The 26,538-nt window shown below is 34.2% G+C and overlaps 1 protein-coding gene across 12 annotated transcripts in view; it reads left to right on the forward strand.

The window, feature by feature from the left end:
* Positions 1 to 26,538, forward strand: part of LOC118735137 (Krueppel homolog 1) — a 428,624-nt gene that overhangs the window by 158,650 nt on the left and 243,436 nt on the right. The gene's annotated exons all lie outside the window — the stretch shown is intronic.

The following is a 26,538-nucleotide window of genomic DNA, read 5'->3' on the forward strand; positions in this document are numbered from 1 at the left end:
AATGGTAGTGCACAAATTTTCCTTAAATGCTGAGTGGTTGCCACAGCGCTCCATCTCGATAAGCACGCCGCCTTCGCGGGTTTTCCGAACAGACTATTATTGTATTATTATTGTTATTATTATTATTAATATTATTATTATTAACGAATATACCTTGTGGTCAGCTGATTAAGTCAAGTGATATTTTGTCTAGTTTTGGCTATTTTTCTTTTGTTTAAATTTTTTTATAAAATTTAGGTTAAGTAACCAGCGCCATACAAATCCACATTTCAAACTTCGTATAAAAACTATGAAAATTTAACAAACTTTAACATTTTAATTTTAAAATTTTTATTTAGAATTTTTAGAAAAATTTTGGGTGTGCAGTTTTGTAGCTCATTTAATTTTAATAGGTTAAAGTGCAAATTTGAATTTTAATAATTTTTTTTGCTGATGGCGCTAGCCATTTTCTCTTATACAAACAAAATTGTCGAGCGTAATTTATATCAGTGATTTCCAAAGTGGTCCAGGTGGACCCCCATGGGTCCACGAGAGACTCAACGGGGGTCTACGTTGCCATGAAAAAATATGGGGGTTCACGAGTTGAAAGTGGGGGTCCAGGAAAATCAATCTTACTTCGATAGTAAAGAACAAAAATGGTTGTTTGGCTTTATCTTTCAATGTAGAGTAGTTTATTACTCTAAAAAATTAAGGGAGAAAAAAATTCCAGAATTTTCGGTGGTTTTTGACAAGCCGTATTTCGTTAAAAAATGGTCGTATTGCGATTTTAAAGCAAGCTTTTGAAGCTCTAAGATTCTAGTTTTTCTTGGCTAGGGTTCTCATATAATGCTGACAGACATCGCGAAAAAACAATTTTGAAAATTTTTTTGCTTTTTTTGGTCCACGAGATGGGAAAAAATTGTTTCATTTAGGCAGGCATATGGATCGCATAGCCTCTTTATTTAGCTCTAGTTTCCCTTAATTTTATTGAGTATTGTATAGTGCTCTTGACGCTCTGCTGCACTTGCCATCACTTTGGGTCTTCATGGGAAGCCTTAAATGTAGGGCTGCCAGACGTCCCGGTTTTCCCGGACATGTCCCGGTTTTAGACTATTTGTCCCGGTCCAACCTTAAAATGTCCCGGGTTTCGTTTAAGTGTCCCGGTTTTTGATTTGATTGCACAAATTTTGAATAAAAATGACTACACTGAGAGAAAAAACGCGTTGTAATATTAAGAAAAATTTTATGAATTTACTGGGGGAAATAACGCATAGTAAACATGAATATTTTTCATTTGATTATCATTTTAAAATGTTCGTATTTAAAAACAATACTTTCTTACCATCAACACGTGGTTTTGAATCAAACGAATATTTGTATGCACATTTACATGTCTGGCTGTAGCTGAGTGCACGAAGGTGCTTGCAACAATTTGCTAATTTCCAGAGCGTCAGGGTTCAAATCCCATTACAGGCAGCATGGAATTTAAATATTTTTTTTTAACTTAATTGTGAAAAAGCATCCGTTAAGTGCAAAGCCCTTCATTTTAATATTGGAGTAGGTATTTGATTTGAATATTTCTATACAAAATACTTAAAGTTGTATACTTAAATTTATTACGTTGGTTGGTGCTCTTTCATATGCGATTTTTTTTTAAATTTAGCACGTTTTGCACAAGCAATAGTTGATGATTAATATAAGTATGTACCTAAATACGTTAAAATGACATGCACAGAGTTTTACAATTATATTAAGCAAAGGCCAAAAGTTTTGAAACAAGTTCACAGCAACGAAACAAATGACTGATATTTTAATGTTACCTTGTATTTAATTTTTTTTTCTTTCCTGAAACCTAGATTACTTATAAGTACCGTGCCGTACAAAATTATTGGCTCGGAGACTATTTCATCAGATCGCAATTTCTAATCAGATCTTTTAGAAAACTTTTGAAAATGTAGCTTTTGAGCCAATTAGTAAACCAGTTACCAATGCCAATTAGTTACCAGAAAATTTCGTTGTGTCTTCTACATACAAAAAAATGTCGAACATGGTTTGTATGGAAGAAACTCTCAGTAAAAACAATACCAAAAATCAACTAAATTTTTATGGGCTGCGAAACTTCATTTTCTAAATTTTTATAAAAAAGTCTGAATAGAAAGTTGCGAATTTGTATGCAAATTTATTGCATTTTCCCGAGTTTTGCACAAAGTTTAAAAATTTTATTTTTATGTTTTCTGATGTATTTAGTATAAACTGTATTTTTATAAGGAACAATAAAGGTACATGCATTGTGAAAACTTCTCAGTGCTTTAGTTGTGATAAATTGTTTTGTTTTGCTGGTGTACGTTGTAATGATCTCATGATCTCATGTTTTTATGGTTTTGTTTTTGTTTGTCAAAATAAAATTTTACTACATCCTTTCGTACGTAATTTTTGTCGAAACGAACGGGAAGGGAGCGAGAAGCCTTTCCCACCCTTAAGTGTCCCAGTTTGGCAACAGAGATATCTGGCAGTCCTACTTAAATGTCACCTACAGACTGAAAAGAAACGTATGTTGGTATGACACTGAGTGGGGCTAGGCGGAAATTGCTGGCGGCAGAGATTTGAGCCAATGTGTCTTTTCAATGCCACTGGATAGTACGCCACCATTACCTTTGTTGCAGAGATTCTATAGTGATGGCTCCAAAACTGATTCTGGGCAGGATATGGGGCCTTTTTCGAGGTTAATGGGGACCATGGACTACGTGGTGTAAAATAGCTGGAGGGGAAGGAGGTTACGTATCTGCGGTGACAGCCAAGCTAAGTGCAGGCATTGTTTAGCCCTTTAACTAAGTACTTCCAAACTATGTAGTTTAGCAATGCAAGTCTCGATGTTGGTAAACATAACCATCTTGGTTTACTCGAGTGTGCTTTTGCCCCGCTTTTGCAAGAATTAGGTACAAAGACATTTGGCCGCGATATGTTGAGAGACGAGCATCTGAGCTCTTTGACACGCAAGTATCTGCTTAGGTTTATTCGTAAATCGTGCAGATTTAACAAAGATTAAAAGGGACATGAAAACAGTATAATGGACGGCATGTAGTCTAAGTGCTGTTTTAAAACTTTCATCTTCCTCCTCACTACAACTCAATTCAGAAGCAATTAATTTTGATTTCCTCTTTTATGAGTTAAAAAAGAAATAACGTTATGTAACTAAATTTATCACTCCCCTGCCATTTAAAATATTACTTCTCATAAAAGAGCGTTCTATCTCTTTTCCTTATCTAGTTTTTGTAACTCAGTAATTTTCATCGCTGATATACTCATTAAAGCAGCATTGAGTGATAAATATATTTCGCATCACTTTAAAACTCGGAGCGATAAAAATAGAAGTTATGCCATACAAAAATACAAAAAAACTATTTTACAAACACGCCATATGCAAATTCATGAATGAGCCGAACATGTGAGGAGTTTATGGTCAAGAGAATATAAATAACGCTAGCGATCGGAGTGGTCTTAAAACATGTGACTCCTCGGAGCTCTGTTTTTTAAAACTTGCAAGGGTGTTATGACAGTATATTAATAAATATAACACAAGAAAATATACCTTTTTTATTTTTGCTCCCCCGAATTTAGGTTTGGAGCTCAGCCGCGACGCAAATTTCCATCGTTAGATCTAATCTTTAAATTTTTTGACGAGCTTTGGGAAAATGTTTGAAATTTAGAACCAGGAGGTCCACCAAAACCAGCAAAATTTTGGAAGGGGTCTAAGATAAGAAAAAGTTTGGGAACCTCTGCTTTATATGGAAGAAAATGCACAACACCGTCAGCAAAAAAAAAATATTAAAAATCAACGCGATTTTCTAGCGTCTTGAAATTTGCACTTTGACCTACTAAAATTTAATGAGCTTCAAAACTGCATAACAAATTTTTTTTTAAAGATTCTGAATAAAAAGTTTAAAATTTTCGGGTGCAAATGTTAAAGTTAGTTGAATTTTCATAATTTTTGTACGAAGTTTAAAATGTGGATTTATCTGGCGCTGGTTAGGTAAAGTGCTAGACTTTTATAAAAAAATATTAACATTAAATAAACAAAAGCAAAATAGCCAAAACAAGTTAAAATTTCACTTGACTTAATCAGCTGACCACAAGGGTATGTATATAATTAGTATACCCTGTAATATATCATACATAAATATCTAAATGTACCTTTTTATCACATTTGTCTATAAGAAAATATTTTCTGTAGACTATTAAATAAATAAATTGTTGCGTTGCAAAAATAATCTAGTCCACAGTCAAATTAATTACGGGAATGTAGTTCTGTAATTACTATGATAGTGCACAAATCATAAAGTTACAATTTCATTGAAAAAGGAAATTGCAATTAATATGATGTGAACTAGGGTATCGAATTGCAGAAGTCGCTAGGGGCGGAAAAATTTGAATAGCCTACTGGCGGAAAATGGATAAATCCGGACTGCCCTAATCCACAAATTTAATTTTTCTGGAAAAACAAAAAGAAAAGTTACGGATTTTTAAAAGGTGGCATGTAACTCCGTTGTTTTTGGTAATAAGACTTTAACATTTTTATTGAAGGTGTATTTTAATATATCTTACCGAAATCTGTGAGAACGCAGTTTCGAAAAAAGTTTTGGTTAGGGCCTTTGTAAATTAAGGAAACAATGTGCAAATAAATTTTGTTTTGGTTAGGAAAAACATCCCATATTCTGCAATTTTTCAGATTTCCAAAGAACGAAGAGCATCGGAGAAAGTCAACATATCGGGGCCTAACAGCGAAAATAATGTGAGATTTTTTAAACTTACTTTTTAATACAGAAATTTTCTAGGTGCTCTAAGAGCATTTGTGCACTTGCGTTATTTTCGCGATTACATGTGGTTTGAAAGAAATATGAAACCGTAAAGTTTTTGTTTGTTTCTTAAATTTTCTGAACCGCCTCTGTAATGATATGGCACTTCATTAAATGTAGTATGTAGTTTACAAATAGTATACACGTATGCTTCACAATCACAAAAATTGTAAAAGGCTGTCTTTCTTTGATTTCGAATTGAAAACACATTGCGTCTTATTGTACTAGCAATATGTATGGCCGCAGCTAGTCTTATCTGAAATTAACTGCAGTTGATCCGGATTAAGTCCTGCAGCTAATCCTCAAATTTAATGCGGATAAGGGGCATTTTCAATGACAACACTGGCCAAAATGGCCAGCTTTTGTCTATTGCTCATATAAGCAAAGAATGCCGGCGGGTCTGGCTTCCGCCGATTGCTTAAAAGTTTGGATTTAGAATTTGTATTTATTTTTAATTTGATTTATAAATTTTATTTTACTTTATTTTATGGTCCTATGTTTTACTTTATTTTCCTCTATTTTACAATATTTCACATTATTTATTTATTATTAGTTCAAATAAATTTTAGATTTTAATTTTATTAAAAAAGTCATCAACAACTAACTAATAACAACATTAATCTACTTTTGTTGTAGTAAACATTAATTTGTAGGGAGAATCATTTATGGTGTTTCCTTTTCTACCAAAAAATGTTGCTCTTGTACGGTGCAAAACGTGCTTGATGTTACACTTAACCCTTTGAAAGGGCATGTTTCTGCCTTCGTATCCTTTCCAGCTCACGCATTTCATCATATTATCGTTTTAAGAAACCATCTGATTTTCAGGACAACCATCTCCCCTGACAAAGCTTCAAAGGGCAGAAAACGTGCCTTTTTTGCCTTACAAGAGTTTACATTTTTAGAAACGAACCAGAGACTTAAAATAAAAGTTATTTTAAAATTTTTTATATCAAAAAGGCATAGTGAAAAAATTATGTTATAGCTTTTTCAAAGGTACCATTAGACTCGTCTCTCATTGTAGATTCTGATTCCTTCATGATTTTTAAAAATATGACTTTTATCATTTTGAGCAAATAATACCGATTATTTCTGCTTTTTATTTTTTTAAGGCAAAAATAAAAGTTAAAATTTGCCTTTTATTTTTTTGAACAGAAAATAATCGGTAATTCTTGACTTTTATTTTTTCAGGCAAAAATAAAAGTCAAAGTTTAAAATCAAGTATTCCAGAGCTGTGTATATTCGAATGAGATAGTTTTGAAACTCCTACATGGATTTCAATATACCCCTATACCCAAATACCAGGGTTAGTTCAAATCTATATACATATGTATACATACAATACATGAAGGGTGTTTTCGTTAACGGCAACAGATCTGCACCGATTCGATTTTCAAAACTGAGGTGCCCAATTATAGGGCTTAGCCTCCAGATGTATATACCACAAGGCATGACTTTTTTAATAGGGCTGCCACCTTTTTTTAAAATAATAAAATCTGCACCGTTCGTTGTATTAAAACAGAAGAGGAGCCAAATGAAAGAGCTAGGCCTGTAGATATGCAGGAAGGTCTCAGCTTTTTGAATACTGCTTCTAAAATAGAAGATTTACACCGTTCGTTGTATTAAAACAGAAGAGGTGCCAAATAGAAGGGCTGGGCCTGTAGTTGTGCAAGAAGGTTTCAGTTTTTTAAATAGGGTTGCCACTTGCTTCTAAAATCATAAGGCTTACACCGTTCGTGCTATTTAAAAAAATGCCATGTAAACGGGCTTGATTTGAAAGAAAGAACGTCTTATTTTTTTGAAAAGTGTTGCCGCATAATAAATTTTTATTTTTGGGAACAGCATCAGATTTACACCGTCCTGTCGCGTTTCCAAATGAGATGTCAGATGAAAAATATTGACTTACAGACCTGTTTTGGCTTTTTAAAGGGTTGCCGCCTAATTAAAAATGCATTGTTTAAATATGATAGTCAGTGAAATGTCACAATATGGGCTTCAAGTGAAAGGGGTTTGAGACTAAATTAATATGTTGGTGTTTTTAATAGAGTTACCACTTATTAAACAAATTTATAACTATGAATGGTAAGTAATTAATTAAGGACATTCGATATTGCTATCAAACGAAAGCTGGTTAAGAGGGCTTTTGTGTATTTGTATGCGAATTGTCGATGGTTGTCATATAGTTTCTTTGCAAATTTTTTGTATTTTTTTCCCATGGTTTGAAATGTGGATTTATACAATAATAGTTTGGCGCTTACACATATGTTAGTGTTTGGCCGAGCTTCTCCTCCGACTTGTGGCGTGCGCCTTGATGTTGTCACACAAAGCGGAGGGACCTACAGTTTTACGCCGACTCCGAACGGCGATTGTATTTTTATGAGAAGCTGTTTTTCATGGCAGAAATACACTCGGAGGTTTGCCATTGCGTGCCGAGGGACGACCGCTGTTAAGAAAAAACCGTTTTCTATACTTTTTGGGATGTTGCTTTGACCTGGGCTTGAACCCAGGTGCTGATGTGTGAAAGCGCGCACTGCTTACCACTACACCACAGCGGTCGGTTTGGTATATAATGAGCTAGACATTTATGGAAAAATAATATACATTAAATAAGCAAAAGAAAAATAACCAAAATTGTAAAAAATGTTGTTGACTTAATTAGCTGATCGCAAGTGTAGGTTTTTTTTTTATTTTTTCCAAAAACTTGTATGTATGTTAATATAGATAAATATTTAATTATCAATTACTGTTTATGTTCAGTAAATTTTTAACTAAGTGGCAACCTTCGAACAATTCTTACTTCTATATGTATGTAACCTATATATATTTTTTATTTTTCCAGAAACTTGTATGTATCGTAATATAAATAAGTATTTAATGATCAATTATCGTTTACTTTGAGTAAATTTTTAACTAACAACCCTCAAACAAATATATCTTTGTAAAACATCACTTCTTTTCCTTTTCGTTTGGTATATACTTGGATATCATTAATAAATTACTTACCGTTCATAGTTATAAACTTTTTAAATAAATATCGCAGAAGCTTGCCTAACTTCCTTTCGTTTGATACCAATATTAGATATCTGTAAATATTATTTCAATACGTGCACCGTTTTTTTAAGTAGGTGGCAACTACATATGCATATTAAAAACACAATCATATTAATTTAGTTTAAAATCTTTTCGTTTGAAGTCCACTTTGTAACATTTTAATTAACTAGAAACTATATGACAACCATCGAAAATTCGCATACAATTACACAAAAGGCCTCTTAACCAGCTTTCGTTTGATAGCAATATCGAATGTCCTTGATACATTACTTACCATTCATAGTTATAAATTTGTTTAATAAGTGGTAACTCTATTAAAAACACCAACATATTAATTTAGTCTCAAACCCCTTTCGCTTTATGCCCATATTGTGACATTTCATCTGACATCTCATTTGGCAACGCGACAGGACGGTGTAAATCTGATGCTCTTCCCAAAAATAAAAATTTATTAGGCATGCACTTTTCAAAAAAATAAGACGTTCTTTCTAGCAAATCTTTAGATCAAGCCCGTGTACATGACATTTTTTTTTAAATTGCGCGAACGGTGTAAGTCTTATGATTTTAGAAGCAGATGGCAACCCTATTCAAAAAGCTGAGACCTTCCTGCACATCCACAGGCCTAGCCCTTTCATTTGGCACATCTTCTGTTTTAATACAACGAACGGTGCAGATTTTTAAAAAGGTGACAACCCTATTCAAAAAAGTCATGCTTTGTGGTATGTACATCTAGAGGCTAAGCCCTTTAATTTGGCACCTCAGTTTTGAAAATCGAATAATCGGTGCAGCTCTGATGCCGTTAACAAAAACTCCCTTCATGTATTGTATGTATACATATGTATATAGATTTGAACTAACCCTAGTATTTGGGTATAGGGGTTATTAAAATCCATGCAGGAGCTTCAAAACTATTACATTCGAATATACACACCTCTGGAATACTTGATTTTTAACTTTGACTTTTATTTTTGCCTGAAAAAATAAAATCAAAAATTACCGATTATTTTCTGCTTAAAAAAATAAAAGCCAAATTTTAACTTTTACATATACGACATATAAAAAATCCCAAAATTTTCATCTTTACACATTCATGTTTCTGGCATACGGCGGACGATATGTGCTTGCCGATTTGTTTTACAAAAATTATTTAAAAAGCAGACGTCTCGGTTGCTCAGCAAACCGGTTAATCGTTTCTGCAATTATTTCACATTGATTCTCTAAAGCAAATTTTCGGTGTATTCTTTAAATGCATAAACCTAAAGGTAAATTTTATAGGAAACTAAACTAACAATTTATTACTACTAGAACCCCCGAAATACGGGTGAGTACTTAGCTCAAAATTTATTTAAAGAACTTCGTGAAAGACAACAATTAATCTTGTATTGCTAGACACCTGATAACCCAGGATAATTTTTAAGTTCTTAAAAGACATAACTCTTCTCTAAGCTTCGTGCAGTGGGCCATGAGAAAACGGTAATTTTTAAGGTATAGTCCAACCTTTCACAATTTCTGGTATTAGTCTTAATCTGAAACGCAATAATCATTGAAAATTGGCGCCGTTTATGGTGAAAAGCATTTAATATCACACTTTCAAACTAAAGCTTTCTTAACCCTAGAAGCCTAATCTATTTGGGAGTAACGTAAAGCCTTAACATACGCCGTAGAGGCTTATGTACTTAAAAGATAACCTGTGAGCTAAAATATACTTAGTCCTGCCTTATTTTTTAAAGAATATTGAAGTTGTGAGTTTGACTAATAATAAAACATAGTTTTATTAATAAAAACTATAACCACATTTATTTAAAACAACAAAATAAAAAGTAAATTTTGTGTTAAAATTAAAAAAAGACCCATTCCGTATACGCCTAGCAGACGTAGATTATACTTTTAGGGTTAAGTACAAAAATTCAACCACTGGTTCTAAAAAATTTTAAATATATATACTGGCTAATTTTGGATCGCTCATTTTAAAAATCACATACAAAAATGTGTAAAGCTTTGAGGTTTGCGGTCATTCAGTGTCCTTTTTAATGGTCAGTGATATCCTAGGTGTTTAAAAAAGAAAGGGATCTCAGCTATTTTTATTTTTTGCTTTCGTGAAATATATTTCAAAACTATGAATAATACGTAATAACTTTTCCGAATCTCAATTCCACGGAAATATGGTTAATATTTTTCAATAGAATGTATTACTCACTATCGATTTTTCTGCCGCTTTTTACTTTTTTGACAAACACGGTCAACTGCAACTGCAGCTTGCACTTTAGTTTGATATATAGCTCAATTCTGTGGCTGCTACAGATCGGCCTAACTAAGTCGTATGACTGAGCAATTATATATAGATACTAAAGGCCTGCACTACAAAAGAAGAAGTAAGTAATTATACGTTTAGTCAGTGAACTGTGTCAGGATAAGACTTCGAGATTTGTTTTCTTACGTTTTAAATTTTTTTGAATGTAAACAATATTTCTATCAGCTGTTCGTCTAATTTGCAAGTTTCTGCAAATTTTCTGTTCGCGTACAATTTTGGATATTTTTCTCTTGTGAGATAACAGATGACATTTCGCCGGAATTTCGCAGTTGGACATTTTTTACTGGAGATTTTAAACGAACGTACCTATTGACTATCCAACATTTAACAGAATTGTTACGAACGGATTTAACTGACCTAACACCAGATTTTGAAAATCTTGCCAAAGGGATCTTTTGAATTTTCTTGTATATCTATCTTACGAATAAATATAAAATGAATGTTTTTCATTTCTAATAATAATTTTATTTAAAAATAAAATTTTTGTTTTTCTTGTTCTTTTTTGCGGCTCTTTGTAGCATTTAGAGCTTAGATGTGGCTCTTTTCGGCCTCGTCCTTGCCCACCCCTGGTATATACATTTTCATACAAGGCAGGATTAAACAGTATTAAAAATATGCTGCAGAAACACAACAGCTGAGCCAAGAAGCAATGACATGCTATAACAGTATGTTTGAGATGGAATGACATGGCATAGCAATGCATGAAATTTTTGAAAATGACATTTTAATAGATACACTGGAAAGAAGTTAAGAAAATGTTTAAATTTATATTTTTTTACCTATAACACCGATTTAAAATCTGAAAACTATACCTTTCATGGGCATGAAATGGTATTATAACTGTGGTCCGATATTTGTAAGTACCAGAATAAGAAGAGATAGACTCATGGAAATGTGTACTTATGTATGTGACCAGAACATCGAGCTGAGCCGACTTAGGCATATGGCAACCGAACTTCAGTTGAGTGGCCACTGGCGGAAATGGTTTTACAGATGGCAACTGCAAGCTGGAAACTGAGTTGCTATATTGGCAACTGCAGTTTTGTGGTCGCTGCGGTAATAATCGAAGATTGTATACCTACATATAAGGTAAACTTCAAGGTCTAGGGGGGGATTGGGACTCGAGCAAAAATTCGTCAGTATAACATCTACCTAAGTTACATACGCAAGTACATAATTATAAAAAAACATGTTTCGGCACGCAGAAATCAAAAACTTTTTATTGAGTAAATGTGACTATTCATACGTACTACACCGTGCGACAAAAACCACATATGTTTCGACATGCAGAAATCAAAAAACTTTGTATTGAGTAAATGTGACTTTTCATAGATACTATACCGTGCGACAATAACCACAATTCGAAATATCTTACAATGCGCTTCATGACCATTTTTGCCATTTTGTATATGCATCTTCTGGTTGATAATGTAAGTAGGCTATCTTAAGTGAAGCCATTTTAAAAGGCTTGCCCAATGAGGGTTGAAAAAAATGCTTCCCTGCATGCTTCCTAGAAAGTATTTTCCTTTTTACAATTTACGCGAATGTTTATGTTTATTTTATTGTAATGTATGAATGTGTATGTTTATTTTACTTAGGATTACAAATTAAATTCAATATGCATTTTAAGTCTCAATAAAACATTTTTGATATGAACCTCAAATTAATTCCTTAAAGAAGTATGGTTTTTATGAATTAAAAGAATAGCTTTAAAAGAACTTCTGATGTACTACGTCCTACAAAAGGTCTTCTGGAAGCTCTTCTTTGGGTAGCGAAAGCAGAAATCCACCAATTTGTACCACTCCGTACAAAAAAGAAAGAAGAAAGGAACGACCTTCAGAAAGGCCTTTTTGAAGAGAATTTAGCTCCTGAAATTATCTACTGGGTAGTACGTATGACTCCTCAGCCGTGTACCTTTTTAGGAATCGCACTTTTTTGGCATTGCCTGAAGATAAGAAAGTAAGGTTTTAACCAAATAAACTGAACAGAAAGAAGGTAAACTCACCAGATATTGTTCAACATGTTAGAAAAAACGTTTCGCTATTGATTTTCGACTACTGATAACAGAAAGCTTAATCTTTTTCTCATATCAAAAAGGAAATGGGTGTCTGCATTGTCTTCTTCTTCTTCTTATTTGGCGCTGTAACCGCCTAAGCGATTTTGGCCGAGTCCAAAACAGCACGCCAGTCATTTCTCTTCTGTGCTAACTGACGCCAATTGAAAATGCCAAGTGAAGCCAAGTACTCCCTTAAGCAACGAAATTTCATATGAGGCGTTGGTAGCACGTTCTTTTGCGGCTAATCCCGGAATCATCGCGGACTAGTCGCATTTTTGCAGGGATGTGCTTTCATATAAGAATGTTGGTAAACGAAAAATGCGTAGCTTTTTCCAATTTCCATTTTGTTGGGATTTTTTTCTGTTTAGAAATTAGGGGAAATCGTTCTTGCACAATGCATACCACTAAGTTCTGTTGTTTTCATGGCGTATTTTATGTGTACATATGTACATATGTATGTATGTTTACGTTTGTATGTCAACACCGGTGGTGGCAGTTCTGTTTGGGTGCGGTATGGCGGTAGGAAGCATAGTTTTCGGCTACTCACCCACCAGTCCACGACACACTATCTAACGTTGAACTTGGCATTCGGGAAAACAAAAATGGAAAAAATATTATATATGGGAAGCTAATGGAAGTGTTTTGGTGAAATGATATAAAAATAGAGAACATTAAAAAAGCTAAAGTTAATACTAATATTTAGATAAAGTTTCATTAAAATATTTTTTTTCTTAATTTTTTAAAATGGCCGTTTCTCTTCTCAATTCTTTTAAGAAAATGCATATGAATAAGCGAAATGATAGCTATTCAAGTTACTCAAATACAGACCGGAAGAATTTAAAAAAGGTGTTGAAGATTTTCAAAAAAACAGATATTTAAGTCGAAATGTGACAATAAAACCAAGATTGTGGTCTAAGAGTTATTAAAATACGTAAATGTTAAAACCAACAATGTACATAAATCAACACCATTAAGCAATGTTTAACATTTGTTAAAAAGAAAAATTAGTAATAGCGAATTGCCAACAAATGCGGTAAAATAAACTGTAAACGCGTTAATTTGTATGTACCTATATGTTTACATACATACTTATGTATGCATACATGTACTTTAAACTATAAAAAGAAAATACATATGCATGTAACTTAAACCGTAATTAACTCGACACCATGCTGAGACTGATACCGAAAAAACGAATGACTGATTTAAGATATATGTAATTCAAACCCTCAATGACTGATTTTTAAGACTGAATCAGTTGGCGCTCGAATAAGAACCAACTTCAGCTCTATTTTTCAAAACGAGTTGAAAACGTTTTTCAATATAAATAAATATGTCCGAACGGGGCAACGCTGGCAACAACTGGCGTTCAAAGCAGAACTGGATTAAATATGTACTCTCTAAGTCAGGAACAGAATTAATGGAGGTTACTACTACGAAAAAATCATCCAATGGCGCCTTTAAGGCAGGAAACAAAAGCGCCGTAAAAAAGCCAAACAATGGTACAGCGGTAGAAGTGGTTAACCAAGGTGCGTTCACACAATTTGTCAATTTAGAATGCCGAGAATGTTCTCTTATTATATTCAGTTATAATTGTGATTTCCAATTCCAAAAGTAAAAAAAGCTCTAGATTGGCGAACGTACTGAAAACTTTTCTTTAAATTACCGGCGAATTGGCATCAACTGCACTTAAGTGGGGTGATGCTATAATTCTCTCCAAGAACAACAGGGAAATTCTGTTACATATTACAATCCACAATATCGCCATCCCTGGAAACATACATACATATCGCACACCGTCTTCGAAAGAGTCACAGCTCAAAATTTGGCATTTTTGAGATTATGCGCTAAAAATGTACGCAGAGCTTTTATTTGCCTTTTAGCAAAAGCTGGAGCAAATATTTGTTATAATTTGTTAAAAAAAACCCAAGGTAAAGTCGCCTTTGCCCATATGATTATCATGTGCTAAGAAATAGTTTTTCGCACTTTCTGACAAACGTATTATTTTGAGTTGTGACTCTTTTGAAGACGGTGTGCGATATGTCAAGTTCTCTATTACATGTGCGCACATTCATATGTACATATATACTAGGGATGTTAATCTGGTCGCTTTTTACTTGTATAAAAATTCAACAAACTTTACCAATTTCATCCGAAAATTTCAAACATTTTACTCAGAATATTTATACAATTTTCAGGTATGCAGTTTTATGGTCCAATTAAATTTTAGTAGGATAAAGTGCAAGTCTCAGGGCCCTGACGGGGTCCTGTATTTTCCAAAGTGGTCCGGGGGGATCCCCTGGGGTCTACGGAAGACTCAACGGAAGTCCACGTTAGCGGGAAAAAGATATTAAGGTTCACGAGTTGTAAGTGGGGGTCCATGAAAACTTATATGGTTTCGAAAGTAAAGAACAAAAAATTTTGGCTTGGCTTTACCGTTCAATGTAGGTAGGTAATACTAATAAAATTAAGGGAGCAAAAAATCAAAATTTTTCGGTGATTTTTGACTTGCTGTATTTCGGTGAAAAATGGTCGTATTGAAGCTTTAGCGTTGTAAACTTCAGATTTCTTGGCTAACAATTTTAAAAGCTAGGGTTATTATGCAATGCTGATAGATAATTTTGAAAATTGTTTGCTTTTTTCGATTAGGCCGGCATATGGATCAGATAGCCTCTTTATTAAGTTTTAGTTTCCTTTTCTTAAAACATCCCTTAATTCTTTAAGTATAAGTAATTTTAATCGTTCATAAACTCTTTAAAGCATCAGGGAACGCTTATAGAGCAATTACATATTTTATTTATGCTCTAAATTTGATGTGCCACTTGCTTAGTTGTTTCTCATGCTTTTTTGTAGATTCGCTCTTTTCTCTATTGTCAGTTATTGAATTAAAAGTTTGGCGTAAAAAGCTTTTTATTCCAAATTGTATATTTTGTTCCAAATTGTATGTTTTAAATATTTTAGTAAGAAATATTTTTCGTGTCACTTGTGTCACTCGTGTCGGAGCGATGAAATTAAAGTGATGCCGGGAGTACGAATAAACTTTTTTACAAATAAGTAGTCCCCATGGGTATTCATGAGTAAGCCAAATATGTGAGGAGTTTATAAGGATGAGAATGTAAGTAACGCCAGTGCTCTGAGTTTTCGAAACTGGAGTGCTCTTAAAAAATATAATTCCTTAGAACGAGAGCGTAGTTTGATGGCTTTACAAACTCTGCTTTAAGAAGGCCATCAACTGTTACTTGTAAAAACTTGCATATTCCATCGTTAGTTCTAATCTTCACATTTTTTGAAGAGTTTTGTGAATATGGTAGAAATGTGGCAGCAGGGGTTCCACCGAAACAATAAGATTTTGAAAGTGGTCAACGAGAAAAAAAGTTTGGGGACCTCTGATATAAAGAATGCTCTACAATTTATATGGAATAAAGTGCCTAGCACCGTCAGCTAAAAATCCTGAAGTTTGTACTGAAATTTAATGGGCCATAAAACTGCATACCTAAATTGCCTCTAAAGATTCTAAATAAAATGTTTGAAATTTGTTTATGTACTATAACTAGTAAAGTATGGTGGGTTTTCATAATTTTTGTACAAGGTTTGAAATGTAGATTTATATCGTGGTGGTTAGATAACATGCTTAACTTAATCACCAGCTTAGGGTGGTCAAAAAAAGGAAAGTCGGAATTTTGATGCTGCCACCCCCTGGGATGGTTCCAAACCGAAAAATATACCCCTATTTTTTATTTTGAAATCAAAAAATATTTGTAGAGTGCTCAAAGAGCTCCAAGTTTTCCATGTAATTTATATGGAAAAAAACGTTTCGTAGAAATGGTATAAAGTTCTTGAAAATCAATATTTTTCGATCGAAAAACTTTGGTTCTCTTCACAAGACTTCCAATAATAATATCCAATTGTTTACTTAAAAAAATTTTAATACTAAAGATTCTTTACTGGTCCCATTTGGGGGTTTCGGCGGACTTATAAAATATAGTTACCATGAAAAGATGCCTAAATAAACAATTGGTTATTAATACTAGGAATATCCTTAAGAGAAACAGAGTTTTCCGATCGAAAAATATCGTTTTTCAAGAATTCTACACCATTTCTGCGAAAAGTGGTTTTTTGCCATATAAAATACATGAAAAACTTTGAGCGCATTGACCACTCTCTAAATATTTTTTGATTTCAAAATAAAAAATAGGGGTATATTTTTTCGGTATTGAACAAGCCTATGGGGTGGCGGCATTAAATTTCCATCTTTACTTTTTTTTTGACCACCCTATTGAGCATAGGAGATTTCCACAACCAATACTTAAATATAAGAAACTTGTAAGCATAAAAGCGAAACTTTTCGAAAGTGAAAGGAGATTTAATGTACACTGCAGCTTCTACTCCCACTCCTGACACACTCATGAGTGAGGGTGCATTTTTAGGAGTTTGAGGGTTGGTTTTCCATTAGCCGAAACCAGCACATTTTCCAACTCTACAAACGTTGTTTGTCCTATGTACCTATGTATGTACCAGGGATGTTGCGAATATTTGCATTCGCATTCGTTATGCGAATGATTCATTTCACACATTCGCATCAAATGATACGAATGTTTTGCAAATGCGAAAGTGTACATGTTGAAATGGCTCTATGTCTGTATAATCAGGGCGCGGGCAATAACCGGCTTTTAGCTTCAGGCGCTAAACGGTTAAGTAGTATATCAAGCAAATTGATGGGCCTTGAACAAGTACTGCTAAAAGTCTTATAAGTAACCTAGAAATAATTTTGGATTCCTCCAGCGAAAGCGAAGGCTCGGATGTAGAATCTGGGGGCATTAAATAATGTGAAATTAAAGTTCAATTAAAGGCCTATCTCAAAGAAAAACGAGCTTATCTCGATGAAAATCCTCTCGATTGGTGGAAAACTAAACTAAAATACGACCAATTGAGAGATCAAATCAAATTCTCATGAAAAATATGGCATTAGAAACATCCCTAGTATGTATATACGTATCTACTATGTATATACTCGTATCAGTGGCGGATCCAGCGGGGGGGTTTTGGGGGTTAAACTACGTGTCAGTCAGTGGCGGACCCACGGGGGGTGTTTTAATACATATACGCCATATTATACATACATATGCGCCATATTAAAACACCCCCCGTGGGTCCGCCATTGCCTGACACGTAGTTTAACCCCCAAAACCCCCCGCCGGATCCGCCACTGACTCGTATGCATAAAGTTAAAACTCTAACGTATGCTAATATGTACATAGTACTAGAGGTTTACGCCGATAGATATTGCGGCGGCGGCGTCGTCAATCTTAGAAATAATCGGCGGCGGCCTAATAAATATTTGGAATCGGTGCATGTGCTTGTTTATTGAAATAATTTAATATAAAAAATTATTGATTAACCAATCAGCTAACAAATAAATTAAATCGAATAACTCGACGGTCATAATTGTATTTAAAAATAATCACTTCACGTTTCCTCCCAAATCCCTTCGAAATATTTCGCTCCAAAATTAGCAAATGACAGCACTGCTCCCAAATATATGTAATTAGAGCAGTGGTGCACAGCGTTGGCAGAGCTCCCAATACAAGCGCAATATTTTTGTATCTGTATGTGTGTACTCAGGAAAACAGCTCGCGCATGTGATGCTTACAGCATGAAGCACAGTATATACAGTATTAAACCTTTTTGAGTACTCCTCGGGGGTAAAATCTGATCAGGGTTGATATTGAGAAGGACCATGAATTTTGTTGATTCAGAGTTGTATACAAAATTACTGTGGTATGAAGGGGAGCAACAACCGTACTTTGGCAGAGTGTCATGACTGTGTAATAGTGCCCGAAACTAATTGCAAAAGTGTAAAAACATTGCAAATTCTTGTTTATTATTATAGATACTAGTACAGATTATCATAGTTCAGTGTATAATTTGTTATATTACACCGTACATGATAATCAAGAATGATAGAATACAAGATTGCGCCGATCAGAGAGGATTTTTGAGAATAACTTTTGTGTGACGTCACACTGGTGCAATTGCGAGAGAGAAATGCCAAAACGTGAGCAAGAATGGAAGAAGAAGAAAAAAAGTTGCAAGGAAAACGTAAACAAGTTGCACAAGTGTGACGTCATGCAAACAATGATTCTGTCAAATTCGTTAAGAGAGGAATAGCGGTCCGAGATCGGCGCAACCTTTGTATTCTCTCAATCGTGCATGATAATGAACTGTTAAATGTTGAAAACGCTTGTAACTTGTAGATCACTCACAACTTGGGTGTGCTTAATGGATTGTCTGGGCGGATGCGCTGGCAGACATTGGGGTCTGTATAGCTATACAAACCTTGTTTTTTTTTTTTTTTAAAATAAAGACTTAAATATATTCGGAAATTTAGAGTTTGGCTTGATAAATTCACAAAATTTACGTTTTTCATAAAAAATTTAATCTTACAATGGACTTTTTTTTATTTTAAACTTACATTTAAGAAAACACTATTCAATGCTATAATTACGATTTGCGTTTTCCAGTTTATAAAACACAAGCGTTAATTATGTACTTAACTATTGATATTATTCTTCATTAAACATGAATATAAGCATACATTAAAGATGAATATTATACTTAACCTACATTTTGTTCATAAATAACACATAATTATGTATATTTTATCCTCGAAATGAACTTTTTCTAATCATGAGGCTAAATTCCCCACAGTAAGTGTTGCCGTGCGCGCAAAACGAAAACGCAGCACACAACCCAAAAGTACCCCTCGGGGACCAAATGGTGAAAAACTGCGAAAAGGTTTATTACTGTATATACTGTGGCATGAAGTACAAACGCAAACTGACCGGCTGCTAGCAGCGCATAAGTTCGGTAGCTGCGCACACACGACTTGTATGTGAAAGCCGAGTAGCTCCCGGAGACTCCCGTGTGCATCATTGAATTAGAGTGAGACCACGGTACACCATTTTGTATATTCTCGTTTCAGTTCGCAAACATTGTTTACTTTTTTAATAACAAAGGTTAGTGCTTTTTGGATGTTTTAATTAAATAATATATTTTACTAGTGGTTTTAAGGTAAAAACTAGCAATTTAGTAGGTTTTGGACCGAGTAATTGCTCTTACAAAGGAACTATACTCCATACAAGTTTTCTGTCAATAATTTTAAATAGGTTAACAATGGCAAAAGCTCCGCATTGATTATTGCGAATGCTAAGTGAATGCGCAACAACCCTGGTATGTACATCTGTATGTGTGTAAACAAGCATTCATAGTCACGGTTGCCACTTCTTAAAGAAATAACCAACCAAAATCTGAAGAAAAAACAACCAAATTAAAAAAAAAAACTTATTACAAAAAATAAAAATTGAACAAATTTATTGAGCTTTAAGCCGTATTTTTTAATGAAAATTTTGTGAAAAAACAACGTTAATTTACATTTTGGTAGAAGTTATAGCTGCTATTCGGAAAATAAAAATTATTGAAACACTTGTGCGTTTACTCACATATGTATTTACTTTTTATATGTGTTTGCGTTTTACAGCTGTAGCAAACCGTATGTATTCGTTATACCATGTTCTGACCGACATCGAAAACATGTTTTCGTTGCTAAAACTGGTTTTCGACTTAAAACTTGTGTTTTCGTCCATGTAAAATCTGTCAAACGAAAGCCAGTTTTCGCTGAAAACTAATTGAAAACTCACGTTCCACTCATTCCAATCGGTGCCTTCACTCGTTTTTTTCGATTATTTATCGAAGTGGAAGTCATATTTTATCATCTTTAATACGCCATTTCGGATTTATTGTTAATTGGCTGGCAAAAGTAAAATAAAATGAGGGAAAAGCATTTTGGTTTTGTTTTTGTGTAACAAAACTGTAATCAGAGGATGTAAGAAATGTCAACGAAAACACTAACAGCCGGTGTGAACAGCCCAAAACACGTTTTCAAAGTGTTTTCGTTGTCGGTCAGAACATGGTATTACTGAGTAACGAATACAACCCCTGACTCGAAATACCGAATCGTTACTCACATAATAATCTCGTTACTCGCATGTTCCGTATATGCACCATCAACGTGAATCAATATAACACAACATATTGTGCAGTAAAGAAACTGTTTACCCTGCAAGACATGGCTGAGCAGTTTCCCTTCAAATTCGACAGATTTACATACACCTTCGCAACTTTTTAGCTATCACACGCACACATTTACAAATTTGGTATTCGAATTTTGAAGTTTTTTTAATTTTTTAGAGCCGAATTCCTAGTCGCTTTATTAAAGCGAGTAAGAAATATGCCAGTTTTTATGACAGTAGGCTTTGACGAAAAATTTCACATTTGATAAAAATTGTAGAGTATAAATATCTAATATATAAAAATCTCGTGTCACGGTGTTAGTGGTCGAACTCCTAAACGGATTGACCGATCTTTATGAAATTTTTTGTGCATATATGGTCGGTATGAAAATCGGATGTAAAGTATTTTCATACCGCTAGGGTGCACGGGCCGTGGCACCTCCCATACAAACCGAATTTTTCACACTGCATATTTCTGAAAGTCTTCATTGTAGAGTACTCGAACATGGTATGGAGATATATGAAATCAATTCCATACTCTTAGAGGAAATTGCGGTTTTTTTTATAAGGGGGCGTAGCGCCTTTCAAATGTACTGAAGCTATTACGTATCTTTGTATGCATACATACCTATACACTTTTGCTAAGTTATATAAGATGGCAATGGAAATATGCCTTCTAACAACCACCAAACCGTAATATTAGAAGATAAATGCGTCACTGAAAATCATGAACGTGAACTGTTGGTGAAAACGTTGGACTAAAATGTTTCAATACAAAAAATTAATTTTGGGCGGGACGAAGTGCGCCGGATCTGCTAGTTTTTTTTTATAATTTTATAAATATTTCAAATTTCATTTTGTGTTCCCGTTGCCGTTGCCGTTGACTTTGCATCATTATTTTTAAGGTATGTACATACATATGTATGTAAATTACTTAATTTGTGCATTTTAATTGATTTTCTCGTTATCACAGATTTCCAACAATTAAAATTAAAACAAGTAAGAAAGTCTAAGTTCGGGCGGAGCCGAACATTAAATACCCGGCGCAAGTATTAAATATATGTTGTTCACCTTTCCGAAAGCTACCGCTAGATGGTAAGCCGGGGTGTATCAATTTTGAGTAAATTAGCGTCCTTAAATTTCGAAATATTGAAGTTTCAAGCATTTCTGAAATTTACCATTATATGAAAAGCGGCCGTAATTTTAGTCCGATTTCAATAATTTTCAGCGTTTTGCTTCTATGTGGCAAGTACAATAACCAACCAGAGTTTGGTACAAATTGGTAGAACGGTTACCGAGATATATATATATGATCATAAGTGGGCGGTGCCACGCCCATTTTCCAAAATTTTATCATAAACGTATTTCTTGGTAAAGAATTGTTGCAAGCATCAATTTTGAATACATTAGCTTCAATACTTACCGATTTATCGAAGATTTCGTATTTCTCTAAATTACCGTTACATGTGATGTGGGCGTGGTTATTGTCCGATTTTAAAAATTGTCGGCCATTTCGTAGGTTATGTCAAGGCCACCAACTGTGCCAAGTTTGGAAGAAATTGGTCCTGCGGTTACCAAGATATACACATGTAACCATAAGTGGGCGTGGTTACGCCCATTTTCCAAAAATTTATAATATTCTTATTTCTCGTCTAAAACTTATTGTAAATATCAATTTTGTGTGAATATTCTTCAGTAGTTACTAAAATATCGCAGTTTTCGTATTTCTGAAAATTACCTTTATATGGGAGGTAGGCGTGGTTATTGTCCGATTTTGCCCATTTTCAATACCATCCGTCCTACGGCAGAAAGAAGTGCACGTACCAAGTTTCGTTAAGATATCTCAATTTTTACTCGAGTTATCGTGTGCACAGACGGACGGACGGACGGACAGACAGTCACCGCTTAATCGATTTCTCTTTTCATTCTAATCATTTATGTATACATTTGTCTATATCTATCTCGATTCGTTTTGCCTGTTACAAACAACCGTTATGTGAACAAAGTTATAATACCCTTGTGCACAAGTGCGCTCGGGTATAAAAATTACCATCGCTACCATCATCTTTAACGCCGTCACCAGCTGATATCGCACTTATCATCAATCAACACCTCCTCCATCACCTTTACTGCCACCACCAACATCGTACCCTGATAAACAAAAAATTTTCAGGTAAAAGTGTCACCGTTTTTGAAATATTTACATTTTTTCGAATTTAAAAAAATCTTTGAGCAGCTCTGGCATGACAGCAAGCTTCACCGTAAATTAGGTGAATATCCGCATATTCATGCGACGTATACTGCGTGTTCTCTGTCATAGTATTAATAACACAATGTTCGAAGGGTCCAATTTCACAAAATCCACTTTCACTAATTCCGGTAAGTAACACAAAATAATGTCAGGAGCAGGTAATAATGTACCTTTGTACTATTTAGCATGTCATTTGACGGTAACAAGAGCAAATTCAATTTAAATCTATTAAATACATTCTAGCGTGTCTCAGTCCTTTACCCACAAAAGCGGCTATAACTTTGTTTTTTCTATTCAAAACAGTAAGTGTGGCACTTTTCTGAAATCTTTATTAAATGAGCAATTTTTCTATGTAATGCAAAGTTATAGCTCAGTTCATTTTTTTTTCACCCGAGATAGTCAAAGTTAAGGAAGAAAATATCAAAAATTAAAAATCCAGAAATAGTCCTAATTTTATGATGGTTCCTTAATATATTTTAACTACATTGCATTTGAGTATGGAGAGGCAACTATCTGGAAGTATTTTACATAAAAAATTTACTAAGTATTGCCCGGTTTGTAGTTGCAGTTAAAGAAAACACATGAAAAGGCACGATTTTTTTTAAATTCGAATAAATTTTAATATTTCAAAAAACGGTGACACTTTTACCTGAAAATTTTTTGTTTATCAGCAGGTTTTCGCAACAAAACACTTTCAATTCAGAATTTTTAGGGAGATTCCAAGTTTTCGATGTTATGCATTTTTTCCATATAAAGTGTGTTCGAAATTTTTTTAAATGGATCAAAATGTATGATACCGTCAAAAAAAAATATCAAAAATCATCGGGATATTGCAGAAACTTGCACTTTCATTTAATGAACTATAAAACTGCGAACTTAGAATCTTTCCAAAAATTCTGAATCAAAAGCTTGTTGGGGCGAAAACTTCTATATTTTATGATTGTGACAAAAGTGCCTCTGAGAATAAAATGGCCAAAAATGGCACTATTGTGCCTACTTTTCCATCACTGGGTATAGGTGCTTGATTGTATCAAATTGTTCGAATCGATAAAAAATATGTTTCGTGTATACATATGTATATATGTACATGTATGCATATGTACCAGGGTTGTTGCGAATATTCGCATTCGCATTCGCAACTGCGGAGCTTCCGCATTAATTTTAAATGCTCCGCATTGATTATTTCGAATGCGAATATTGTGCAAGTGCACTGACAAAACGTATATCTGGCGAACAAAATGACAAATTGTAGTCAACCTTTTTTCTTGTGGAGATGCTACTTAAAAATTATCCCCCTACGTTGCCCTTCTTTTATAATTTAAAGTCAAAGAGTATGATCCTTTAAAACGTATTTCCAGCGGAAATGTTCAACGTCTAGCTATAAAGAGAATCGAATATTTGTGCGTTAAAAGATAACCTTCAATAAGGTAAGATTTGTGTAACTATCGAATATTATTTGTCAAAGTTCGGTTGAAAAAACTGGATGCATCGCTAGTATTTTTACTACTTTTTTTTTTCTTAGATAAGTGTAATTATTTTTTTCTCACAAAACTTATTATAATTAAGTTCCGTGTTTCCTTTTATTAGTCTTTCAGCTCGAAAACAATAACATTTGTTTTAATTTTGTGCTAATTGTCAAAATTAGCACGGATCGAAATAAAGATAAAATGATATGTGAATAAGTTGACAACCAAGTTCACAAATCCAATAAGAATTTATTCAAGGCGAATTTAATATCTATTGAGGAGTGGGACTTGGCATGCAATATATCGTAAGTATAATATGGAAAGTGCGTAACTCACATCGCCTCTGAAATACAAAAAGCCGTAACTAACTAAAAATACAAAATTCACTTTTTGATTTATTATGATGCATTTCATCGAATCATAAGTCCCCACATCGTTTTATGCAATACAAAATTTTAGTTAGTCGTGGCTTTTTTGCATTTCAGCGATAATGGGAAATACGCCCTACTTATACTACATTAACGATGTGTTGAAAATTTGTGTTAATTTGCCTCAAAATATCAAAGCAAAACGATTTGACAACAAAACGGATTTGATGGCTTGTGTTACCGACAGCGGTGAGTAAGTAATTGTGACTGCCTGCAACTAGGAAAAGTCGAGCTCAGCTAATAAAAAAAATTAATTAAAAGCTATTCATTAATAATAATAATATATTGGCGCTTACACATATGCTAGTGTTTGGCTGAGCTTCTCCTCCGTTTTGTAGCGTGCACCTTGATGTTGTCACACAAAGTGCAGGGACCTACAGTTTTACGCCGACTCCGAACGGAGTTTTGCCATTGCCTACCTTTTTTCTATATTTTTTTGCGATGTTGCTTTGACCAGGGCTTGAACCCAGGCATTGCGAAGTGGAAGCGCGCACTGCTTACCACTACACCATAGCGGCACATTCATTACAGGTGAACTTTTCCAAGAAGTCACCCGGGAACTAAGCAGATCTGAGACCTTCATCGTCCGTAATTCCAATAATTCAAATAATTGTAAAAACGGGATGCCTTTTCAATAAAATAACAAGAAATAAAACTATGTAATTTGGTTGGCAGCCACGATTTCAAAAATGAATTTTCTTCGAAATTTTCATTCCTAGAAAATAACTATTTATTTGCCGTATCCACATATTTAGAACCTCGCTATAAGTACACATTTTTCAAACCAGTCACAGAAGACAGGATTAAAAATTACTTACAAAAATTAAAATCGAAAACGCTGATTACGTAACAGGTTTCCCAAATTCTGAAACAACTAAAGAATTGGTTCTCAAAATTGGAAAACAAAGGTGTTTAAACAACGATCTTGCCATGATGCTAGATTGAGAAGGTGAAAGTCCGCCATATATTCGACATTTGCAGCCCCGATGCAATCCTCTTAAAGGAATTATTGCAATAAAAAAAAAGAAATATAACTGAAATTCCTCTCAATCGAAAAGAATTTACAATTTTTTCAAGTTTCAAGTTCTTAAATTTTGTCGCTTCGCGCGAGTTGTTATTTAGTGGCGCAGGTTTGACTTACGACCCTTTAAGAAACAGGCTGTAACCCGAAAAGGTAGAAAAATTACTCTTTATTAAATACAACGTTCCAATATTTTAATTTAAGTACTAAATACAAAAAACTCTATTAAAAATTACTAATTTTTTATTTACCTAAATCTCCTAATGTACTCACCTAAGTTTTTCTTAAAATACTTGACATCCGCATTCGCATTCGCATCCGCGGATGTTAGCTTTTAAGCATTTGTATTCGCATTCGCATCCGCGGATGTCTAAAATTCCACATTCGCAACATTCCTAATATGTACGAACGAACATTTCCTTACGCTGCAAGATTTGTTGCGATGATTCTTGTGAGGTACAAGTGCTTGTATCAAAAGTAACGAGTAAAGTAACGATACGAAAGATATGGGTGTTGATTGGATTAGTAACGAATACTACGGGTATCCAAATTTTCGTTACTTTTACAGCTCTAGTATCAAATATTCTCTATTGATTCTCCTTCGCGAACGAGAAGCATAAAACTAGTCCAGATAGTTCGCGTTCGCGAATGTTAGACAAAGAACGTAGTGACTCGACAAAGAGAGTGAAAAGACATTTTCGGATAATAGCGACCAAAACAAACAATGGGGCAGTACATAGTGAAGCGGAAAGCAAAGAAAGCGACAAAGACCATAGCGACGAAAACAAAAAAAAATTGTTTTCGTTGCTTTCTGAGCTGGCGGTTGCTTCCTATGTTTTGACGTTTCTTGTCCCTTTCTTCGCTAATATCCGAAAATGTCTTGTCGCTCTCTTTGTCGCGTCACTATGTTCTTTGCGTTAGGTAGAAAAAATTTCCGCTGTTGTTCGTACGCGTATGTATTGGTGGACCAAACTGCATGCATTCATATATGTACAGAGTTGCCACTAACAATTTTTTTCCATATCCGACCAAAATCGTTTACAACCTACCAAATAA

The sequence above is a fragment of the Rhagoletis pomonella genome, unplaced genomic scaffold (assembly GCF_013731165.1).
Source record: "Rhagoletis pomonella isolate Grant_MI unplaced genomic scaffold, Rhpom_1.0 Rhpom_scaffold_00003, whole genome shotgun sequence".
NCBI classification, from domain to species: domain Eukaryota; kingdom Metazoa; phylum Arthropoda; class Insecta; order Diptera; family Tephritidae; genus Rhagoletis; species Rhagoletis pomonella.